At 35.7% G+C, this 9,622-nt stretch overlaps 1 protein-coding gene across 7 annotated transcripts in view; it reads right to left on the reverse strand.

The window, feature by feature from the left end:
- LOC111062200 (GPI mannosyltransferase 4) overlaps positions 1-9,175 on the reverse strand; it is a 28,104-nt gene extending 18,929 nt beyond the window's left edge. The window contains exons 1-2 of one of the 7 annotated variants that reach the window (XM_039422447.1): positions 8,828-9,175; positions 647-758 (exon numbers count right to left, since the gene is read on the reverse strand). The gene's annotated coding sequence lies outside the window, so the exon portion shown is untranslated. Of the gene's footprint in view, positions 1-646; positions 759-5,162; positions 5,503-8,827 lie in introns of those variants that run through there. The other 6 variants (XM_039422453.1, XM_039422439.1, XM_039422434.1 and 3 more) reach the window with 6 other exon arrangements.
- Positions 9,176-9,622: the final 447 nt, after the last annotated feature.

Raw genomic sequence — 9,622 nt, forward strand, 5'->3', positions numbered from 1 at the left:
TTTTATCTGAGAAACCAAATATTCACCTTGCTTGAAATTAATACGTTCTAAATATTCATTTTTTGCAGATTCTGCAACTGGAGCCAACATTTTACATACGATCTTTGGGCAGCAGAAACTAAAATATTTTCCAATAAATAATTTGTGATTTTTTTAAATGGATTTTAATATTATTATTCAAGGTTATTTTGAAGGTTAACAATTTGTTCCCTTTGTCTAACTCTTGAAAATAAACTTGAATTCATATATTTTTGAAAGTGAGACAAAGTCACCTTCGTGTGGTTGACATTTATCTTATTTTCAAAAAAAAAAAGATATATTTATTCAAGTGATGTAAAATACTAACTTTTTAGTTAGAGATTTGTTTCAACCTAAGTATTGACGCAAGCTATTCAAAATTTCAACTCCCCAAAATTGGGTACAAAATCACCCCGGTTTACCGTATATTTGCACTAATTCAAAAGTTGTATAATGGAAAATCCAAGTACTGAATAAATAAAGAGAGATGGAAATACTTTCAACTGAATAAAAAATAAAAATAAAATTTGCATATGATAAACAAAATGTATTGTGACATCAAAGAAACATTTGATAATATTTTTATCATTATCGAAGCGATGTCGTAATAGTCAAGTCAAGTACTTACATGAAAAATGCCTTGCTTCAATTGTTGCAGGATCCAAGGTTGGTAGTCATCCTGGAAGTCGAACGTTGTATGATTCCACAAAGAACGTCTTCAATTATGAAGCCAGTAACAGCTGCAATCAGTTTGCAACAATCAGAGTGTTACAAATCTTACGAAAATCAGAGTCGTTACAAAAGATGTGATCACACCGAAATAATAATGTTTAAATTGAACACTCAAATACAAATGAATTTATACATTTTTTAAATCTATTTTTAGGCAGGGATACTCCCCACTTTACTACCCCTTAGGCAGGGATATTTCCCTTCCCTACCCCTTTACCGTATGCACAAAAGCTCTGTTGTAATGATAATTATTATTACCAAATGAGGAGCTAGGTTTCATGAAATGTCTCATCACTTTTAATAATAGAAGTTCCTATTTCAAAAAACAGTAAGTTCAAAAAATGATAATAATAATAATTTCGAGTGACCTGGCTGGCTCCGGTCTGGTGTCTTAAGAGTTTTCAGGTCGCATCACATCAATTTCAAGGCCTCTGACATGATCTAACGACTTTTATTAGGCAGCCGGGACCAACAGTTTAATGAGTCCATCCAAAATACGGAGAAGTGCATCTAACCGGTTTTTCTGATAGAACATTACCCTTGTATAAAAATATGATCCAAAATATTGAATTAAAAAGCTATTAAAATTTAAAATATAAATTTGTATTTTGGGTTTGAGACATGGTTTTCTATCTTTGCGAGTATTCCCCCTCCTCTAATACTGAATTTTAAAAACTTCTGTGGAGTCTTGTTCAGAATTAACTGTGCCTTAACATGATACTCCAAGTTGTATAAGTCGAAGCAATGTTCCAGAATTGAAAAAAGACCATTATTTGAAAATCTGTAGCTCTAAAACCAGAAATTGTAGAATCTTGCGTGATCACTCAATTTATTGTAAATTTTATTGTTTTAAATGTCGCCGAAATTGCTTTTTCTTAGAAAAAAACTCAATGTTTTCGAGATAAAATAGAAGTCGCAAAATTTGGCTGTTTTAGGAGGTTTTTGGGATGAAGCCCTCTATATGGTGTGACAGCAAACGTGGGATCCCAAACAACCAAAAGTGATAGGATTCCCATCCAGCCGAAAAATTCATTTTCCCATTTGGCCGAACGCTTTCGGTCATTTGCGACAAACTAGAGAAATTTACGGTCGTTTAGGAATCCTATCACTTTCGGTCAGTTGAGAATCTCAACAATTTCTCAATTCGGAGAACTTGCCGTTCGGAAATTTATAGTCTGTGTAAAATAAGTTGAGACTTGGCCCTCCATCCGAAGAAATTACAGGGTTGCCGAATCGTGTAAAATTGCAACTTTTTCAGATTTTGAATTCAACGTCTATTGGATGTAGAATATCATCCCCGATATCCTCATAGTACTAAAATAGCTTCAGGGTTGAAGGATTGAAAGGAAATTCAACTTTTATGATAACATTGGAAACATCGCGAAGATTTGTAAGCTATTTCTTTTGAATATCACTTCTCTCAGAATCATGGGGCGTAGCCTTATAGGCTACTTGGTATGCGCACACCGTTGCGTACAAATTCGTTGCGGAATTTTCAAGAATTCAGACAGCGGTTTCCAAACAAAGTTTTCTCAATCAAAGTTTTAATCTCAATGTGGGGCGCGGGAATATTCGAGTTGTTCTAACCAAACATTTTAGCATCTAAAATTTACGGTACTACTGTAGGCTACTTCATCTCAATTTACTGAAGTTCATCATGACATCATCATAAGCACTACTATTACTTGCTGTGGCGGCAGACTCTGAAAAAGATCAAAGGTCTAAAAAATGTGGGTGCATGCCATTTGAAGATAGACTTCAATTTGGAGAATACCATACTCTTGTACCACAATTGAGGAAGGATACAGCTATCCTTATATTTTTATAATCTGCATGACTAAGATCATACAATATTGGATAGGTATAAATAATAATCTCCAACAATGTTCTGTGTTCGCTATTTTTCTACTTGTGGTCGTGCAATGTCTGTTACTGTAACTCGTCACAAAATTTGCAAAGCGGAAAAGCGCTGCAAATGCTACATGTAGCAAATGTTGTAACGCATTGTACCATAACTACCTATAGGCCCCAGCCTACGATATTGCAACGTCGCAGCGTAGGCCTGGAATCTAATGATTGGTGAAAAAAATTAAAATAAAAATACTTTTTCACCAATACTTTTAGATCTTTTTCACCAATCATGTATTAGATTCTAGGCCTACGCTGCGACGTTGCAATAGCATAGGCCGGGCCCTTGTATTATAGGTATCTATGATTGTTCCAATGTAACGCATTGGTTTGCGCCAGCACAAACACCGCAATGATATTATATAGTCTGTGTAAAATAAGTTGAGACTTGGCCCTCCATCCGAAGAAATTACAAGGTTGCCAAATCGTGTAAAATTGCAACTTTCTCAAATTCCCAATTCAACGTCAGTATTGGATGTGGAATATCATCCTCGATATCCTAGTAGTGATAAAAAAGTTACAGGGTTGAAAGATTAAAAGGAAATTCGACTTTTATAATAAAATTGGAAACATTGCAAAGATTTGTTTTTCTTTTGAATATCACTTCTCTCAGAATCATGGGGCGTCGTAATGCGTAATAATTTTATATCAAATCAACGGGAAGAATGTCTTCTTTCTATTGGCGTCTAGATCATTTTTATTTGACCTATAGTTATTTTTTAATTAATGATTATGTTCGGCAATGTCGAGACATTTCATGCAGAAATCATAATATTTTCGAAATGCTGGAAACTTTTTTGTTTCGAAACTTAAGTGGGTGGTGAAAGCGAAAAAGTTTCTCAGAAATAATTGGAATTATTTTTCCAATTTTCAAACGTACTCGGAAGAACGTATTTTGGCCTCTCAGGAGCTTCAAAATCTAGGATAGCGGCTGTTGGTGTGCCACCATATGCTATTAATAGCTCGGATCAACAAAAACAAATAAATTCAGAACGGTAGAAGAATTCAGCAACTGCAAACCACATGATAAATAGTGAAAATGACAACCTCGCCTCGAATACACCAAGCAGTGTTTCATTAGGCCCGCCGCAAAGTAGACCCACGCTAATCCGCGAAAAGCAACCCACGCCGTGGGATGTTTTGTAAACCATTGCTATAGAATTATTCATAATCAATCAGCTGACAAGTGGATTATCCATTGCATGTATTATTATCATTACACAGATGTCTGGAGAAGCTTAGAAATGGTTTACAAAACATCCCGTGAGTTGATTTTCGTGGATTAGCTTGGCTCTACTTTGTGGCGGGCCTTAAAGCCTTTCTAAAGGCAATTAGCTGCTTGCGCTTGAAATAATTCAGTCAAATATCTTCTGAATTGTCAGTCTTTAGCATACAATTTAGTACACAATGCATAACATGCAGCCGATCTCCTAACTTTAAAATTCCATTAAGAGACCAAAATACGATCTTCTGACTACTTTTGACAATTGAAAAAATAATTTCAATTATTTCTGAGAAACTCGCTTTCACCACCCACTTATCTTTCGAAACAAAAAAGTTTCCAGCATTTCGAAAATTTTATGTTTTCTGCTCGAAATGTCGGATAATTTGAATTTTTATTGAGAGCGTGAGCACTGGATCACTGCCATCTTAACTGTTACAGTTTTTTTCATGTGTTTGTACGTGTTTTGATTTTTTGACGCCATCGATACTACAATTGTGGGTAATGGATGAAGCTGAAGGTATTAAAGGTATGTCTCGACATTGACGAACACAATCAAAAAATTGAAAAAATATAGGTCGGATAAAAATGATCCAGACACCAATAGAAAGGAGACATTCTCCCCGTTAATTTGATATAAAATTATTACGCATTAAGACTCTCCATGATTCTGAGAAAAGTTATAGCTTATACAAAAGAAAAACAAATCTTTGCGATGTTTCCAATTTTATTATAAAAGTTGAATTTTCTATTAATCCTTCAACCCTGAAACCTTTTTAGCACTACTAGGATATCGGGGATGATATTCTACATCCAATTGACGTTGAATTCAAAATCTGAAAAAGTTGCAATTTTACACGATTTGGCAACCCTGTAATTTCTTTGGATGAAGGGCCAAGTCTCAAATTATTTTACACAAACTATAGCAAGCCAAGCCTAGCTATCAGGTGCAGGTAGCAAAATTAGAATTATTTAGCGTAGTAGTAACGAGACCATAACCTAAATAGGCTACTACCTCTCCATTTGTGATTTTTAGTTTTTTGCTGATGCATTTTAGGGGCTTAAACCCCTAAAATAACTACAAATAAGTCTAGAAAATTCTAATTAAAACAGGTCAAATGATTAGTTCAACTTCATCACAATTAAAGTTGAGGGCAAGTTATCTAAAATTATAAAATCATTTCACAAATCGAAAACAAAAGTGTACATATTATGTAATAAAAATTTGATTTTACCGTTTGACTAAAAAAATATAGCGTACACTTCAGCCAAAAATACTTACAGAATTTAAATGTTGTTTTGTTTACATTGATGATTGTATAATGTAGGTGAATGAAACACTAAAATCCAAAAACGTTACATTTTTCTAGGATTATCGAGCAATCCATCCGACCACGAAAGTATGGATATGGGGTTAGTAACAGTAAACATAAACAGAAAAAGTAAGCACTCAATTTTACATCTCAAGATTTAAACTTAAAGCTCAAACTGGCAAGTTGCAATTTGCAATCAAATAATATAAAAATTATAAACGAGAGAACGAGTGAAGCCGAGTAGCCGAGTGTTTTACTGGCTTAATGCTCTGTTTGCGGGTGGGGATGCGACAAGCTGGGTCGATCCTCATTTTACACTGACGACAAACTAGGCTAACAACAAATGCGGTCAGTGACAGAGTGGGTCACATTCCTGAGCAGACCCAGTTTGTCGTGTCATGAGACGACAGATGAGATCGAAAAAATGACCATCTTTGTCAGACCCAGTTCTATTCCATTATATTATACTATGTTAGCCGAGTGTTTTACTGGCTTAATGCTCTGTTTGCGGGTGGGGATGCGACAAGCTGAATATCATCCCCGATATCCTCATAGTACTAAAATAGCTTCAGGGTTGAAGGATTGAAAGGAAATTCAACTTTTATGATAACATTGGAAACATCGCGAAGATTTGTAAGCTATTTCTTTTGAATATCACTTCTCTCAGAATCATGGGGCGTAGCCTTATAGGCTACTTGGTATGCGCACACCGTTGCGTACAAATTCGTTGCGGAATTTTCAAGAATTCAGACAGCGGTTTCCAAACAAAGTTTTCGCAATCAAAGTTTTAATCTCAATGTGGGGCGCGGGAATATTCGAGTTGTTCTAACCAAACATTTTAGCATCTAAAATTTACGGTACTACTGTAGGCTACTTCATCTCAATTTACTGAAGTTCATCATGACATCATCATAAGCACTACTATTACTTGCTGTGGCGGCAGACTCTGAAAAAGATCAAAGGTCTAAAAAATGTGGGTGCATGCCATTTGAAGATAGACTTCAATTTGGAGAATACCATACTCTTGTACCACAATTGAGGAAGGATACAGCTATCCTTATATTTTTATAATCTGCAAGACTAAGATCATACAATATTGGATAGGTATAAATAATAATCTCCAACAATGTTCTGTGTTCGCTATTTTTCTACTTGTGATCGTGCAATGTCTGTTACTGTAACTCGTCACAAAATTTGCAAAGCGGAAAAGCGCTGCAAATGCTACATGTAGCAAATGTTGTAACGCATTGTACCATAACTACCTATAGGCCCCAGCCTACGATATTGCAACGTCGCAGCGTAGGCCTGGAATCTAATGATTGGTGAAAAAAATTAAAAAAATACCAGCTGATCTTTTTCACCAATCATGTATTAGATTCTAGGCCTACGCTGCGACGTTGCAATAGCGTAGGCCGGGCCCTTGTATTATAGGTATCTATGATAGTTCCAATGTAACGCATTGGTTTGCGCCAGCACAAACACCGCAATGATATTATATAGTCTGTGTAAAATAAGTTGAGACTTGGCCCTCCATCCGAAGAAATTACAAGGTTGCCAAATCGTGTAAAATTGCAACTTTCTCAAATTCCCAATTCAACGTCAGTATTGGATGTGGAATATCATCCTCGATATCCTAGTAGTGATAAAAAAGTTTCAGGGTTGAAAGATTAAAAGGAAATTCGACTTTTATAATAAAATTGGAAACATCGGAAAGATTTGTTTTTCTTTTGAATATCACTTCTCTCAGAATCATGGGGCGTCGTAATGCGTAATAATTTTATATCAAATCAACGGGAAGAATGTCTTCTTTCTATTGGCGTCTAGATCATTTTTATTTGACCTATAGTTATTTTTTAATTAATGATTATGTTCGGCAATGTCGAGACATTTCATGCAGAAATCATAATATTTTCGACATGCTGGAAACTTTTTTGTTTCGAAACTTAAGTGGGTGGTGAAAGCGAAAAAGTTTCTCAGAAATAATTGAAATTATTTTTCCAATTTTCAAACGTACTCGGAAGAACGTATTTTGGCCTCTCAGGAGCTTCAAAATCTAGGATAGCGGCTGATTGGTGTGCCACCATATGCTATCAATAGCTGGGATCAACAAAAACAAATAAATTCAGAACGGTAAAAGAATTCAGCAACTGCAAACCACATGATAAATAGTGAAAATGACAACCTCGCCTCGAATACACCAAGCAGTGTTTCATTAGGCCCGCCGCAAAGTAGACCCACGCTAATCCGCGAAAAGCAACCCACGCCGTGGGATGTTTTGTAAACCATTGCTATAGAATTATTCATAATCAATCAGCTGACAAGTGGATTATCCATTGCATGTATTATTATCATTACACAGATGTCTGGAGAAGCTTAGAAATGGTTTACAAAACATCCCGTGAGTTGATTTTCGTGGATTAGCTTGGCTCTACTTTGTGGCGGGCCTTAAAGCCTTTCTAAAGGCAATCAGCTGCTTGCGCTTGAAATAATTCAGTCAAATATCTTCTGAATTGTCAGTCTTTAGCATACAATTTAGTACACAATGCATAACATGCAGCCGATCTCCTAACTTTAAAATTCCATTAAGAGACCAAAATACGATCTTCTGACTACTTTTGACAATTGAAAAAAAATAATTTCAATTATTTCTGAGAAACTCGCTTTCACCACCCACTTATCTTTCGAAACAAAAAAGTTTCCAGCATGTCGAAAACTTTATGTTTTCTGCTCGAAATGTCGGATAATTTTGTTTTTTTATTGAGAGCGTGAGCACTGGATCACTGCCATCTTAACTGTTACAGTTTTTTTCATGTGTTTGTACGTGTTTTGATTTTTTGACGCCATCGATACCACAATTGTGGGTAATGGATGAAGCTGAAGGTATTAAAGGTATGTCTCGACATTGACGAACACAATCAAAAAATTGAAAAAATATAGGTCGGATAAAAATGATCCAGACAACAATAGAAAAGAGACATTCTCCCCGTTAATTTGATATAAAATTATTACGCATTACGACTCCCCATGATTCTGAGAGAAGTTATAGCTTATACAAAAGAAAAACAAATCTTTGCGATGTTTCCAATTTTATTATAAAAGTTGAATTTTCTATTAATCCTTCAACCCTGAAACCTTTTTAGCACTACTAGGATATCGGGGATGATAATCTACATCCAATTGGCGTTGAATTCAAAATCTGAAAAAGTTGCAATTTTACACGATTTGGCAACCCTGTAATTTCTTTGGATGAAGGGCCAAGTCTCAAATTATTTTACACAAACTATAGCAAGCCAAGCCTAGCTATCAGGTGCAGGTAGCAAAATTAGAAATATTTAGCGTAGTAGTAACGAGACCATAACCTAAATAGGCTACTACCTCTCCATTTGTGATTTTTAGTTTTTTGCTGATGCATTTTAGGGGCTTAAACCCCTAAAATAACTACAAATAAGTCTAGAAAATTCTAATTAAAACAGGTCAAATGATTAGTTCAACTTCATCACAATTAAAGTTGAGGGCAAGTTATCTAAAATTATCTCACAAATCGAAAACAAAAGTGTACATATTATGTAATAAAAATTTGATTTTACCGGTTGACTAAAAAAATATAGCGTACACTTCAGCCAAAAATACTTACAGAATTTAAATGTTGTTTTGTTTACATTGATGATTGTATAATGTAGGTGAATGAAACACTAAAATCCAAGAACGTTACATTTTTCTAGGATTATCGAGCAATCCATCCGACCACGAAAGTATGGGTATGGGGTTAGTAACAGTAAACATAAACAGAAAAAGTAAGCACTCAATTTTACATCTCAAGATTTAAACTTAAAGCTCAAACTGGCAAGTTGCAATTTGCAATCAAATAATATAAAAATTATAAACGAGAAAACGAGTGAAGCCGAGTAGCCGAGTGTTTTACTGGCTTAATGCTCTGTTTGCGGGTGAGGATGCGACAAACTGGGTCGATCCTCATTTTACACTGACGACAAACTAGGCTAACAACAAATGCGGTCAGTGACAGAGTGGGTCACATTCCTGAGCAGACCCAGTTTGTCGTGTCATGAGACGACAGATGAGATCGAAAAAATGACCATCTTTGTCAGACCCAGTTCTATTCCATTATATTATACTATGTTAGCCGAGTGTTTTACTGGCTTAATGCTCTGTTTGCGGGTGGGGATGCGACAAGCTGGGTCGATCCTCATTTCACACTAATGACAAACTGGGCTAACGACAAATGCGGTCTGTGACAGATTGGGTCACATTCCTGAGCAGACCCAGTCTGTCTTATCAAGAGTCGACAAACGCTGTTCATTTTCATTCCTGCACCTCCCGACAAATACGGTCAGTGACAGAGTGGGTCACATTCCTGAACAGACCCAGAAAAGGTTCATTTTCGTTTGAGCGTGAATTTCTGCAGTCGACA

This window comes from Nilaparvata lugens, chromosome 1 (assembly GCF_014356525.2).
Source record: "Nilaparvata lugens isolate BPH chromosome 1, ASM1435652v1, whole genome shotgun sequence".
NCBI classification, from domain to species: Eukaryota; Metazoa; Arthropoda; class Insecta; order Hemiptera; family Delphacidae; genus Nilaparvata; species Nilaparvata lugens.